Source organism: Apaloderma vittatum, unplaced genomic scaffold (genome assembly GCF_000703405.1).
Source record: "Apaloderma vittatum isolate BGI_N311 unplaced genomic scaffold, ASM70340v1 scaffold33347, whole genome shotgun sequence".
NCBI classification, from domain to species: Eukaryota; Metazoa; Chordata; class Aves; order Trogoniformes; family Trogonidae; genus Apaloderma; species Apaloderma vittatum.
This window is the reverse complement of record NW_009728568.1, coordinates 1-1,325: the sequence shown is the minus strand read 5'-3', so window position 1 is coordinate 1,325 and position 1,325 is coordinate 1.

Here is a 1,325-nt window from a genome sequence, read left to right as displayed (position 1 = left end):
GTTCCCGGGGGGAGGAGACAGGGAAATTACTCAGCTGAAGGAGAAGGAAGGAAATCACTTTTTTTTTTTTATCCCCCCTCCTTAAAAAAATAATAAAACTAAATAAATCAACCTTGACAGGCGGGTGCTTGCCCAGAAGATCTCACTGCCCACAGCAGGGAATGGAGATCTGGGGGCTGCCCTGGGACAAAGGAACACAGAGAAAACAAAGAGGATTTCTCACCTAAAACCCTCCCGAGAAGAGCAGGAGCAGCTGGAGGAGAGCCGTGGCGCTCCGTGGGGTGACCGCCCTTTGTCCTCAGCCATGCTCCAGCCCCTTCCTCGCCTGCTTCCCCAGGAAACAGACCTGACCTGGACCCCTTCCAGCACCCCTCTGCCCCACCGCAGCCCTCCTTGGGGCAGAACCAGCAACCACTCAGCCCCAAACAAACCCTCTGTCACCCCCAACACCCCGTTACCAACTGAGCAGGACATCACCATGCTGTCCCCAGAGAGGGACAGGTCGCCTGCCACCCCCGATCCCCCAGGCTGAGCCCCACCACGCAGCAGGGCCACCTGTCCTGGCCACAGCATCCCTGGCAGGCTCCGTGTCCTGGTGCCACCGTTCCTCAGGGTCAACGTGCCCTGGCTTTCGCCTCACTGCACCGTGGCTCTCCAGAGAGCCCTGTGGCTGGGCCCGGCCGGCGTGAGCCCTTGAGTCATCCATGGCACTGCGGGCACGGCCTCCGGCTGCCGCGAATGCTCGGGCTCCCTGTTTCCCCACAGACCTTTGCGGAGCTGGAGAAGCCAGTTGCTGCGCAGCCCGTTGTGTCATTTCTCAGTGCAAAAAATCTGCACTTTCCCTTGACAGTTATTCTGGGAAGAGAGCTTTGTCCTCCTTCTCAAGACGAGGCCCAGTTTCATCCCACAAAAGAGCGCACTGCAAGCACTAAGCCCCGGGATCTGCAAGGAGTCGGGGAGAGGGAAGGCGGCGCTCCTGACTCCAGGAAGGAGTCTGTAAAAATCCCAACAATCTTTCTGCAGAGGTGTGCTCGAGGGAGAGGAGGACAGAACTGGCTTACTCAGCCATGCGCGTGTTGAGGTTGAAAGGACACGACTTCTTCCACAGACGAGCACCCACACATCAGAGCTCAGGGCTTCCAGCCACTCCTGCTCACCTTCGGAGCACTGAGCCGCAAAGGGAGATGGAGCAGCCGTCGTGCCATGGATGGGACGGGCAAGGTCCTGCTCGCTGCTGCCAAAAGTCAGGCACCACACTGGCAACAGCTTAAAAGAAAGCACATCACATTCTGAGCATCATGGATTTCTAAAAACCTGAGGGAAGA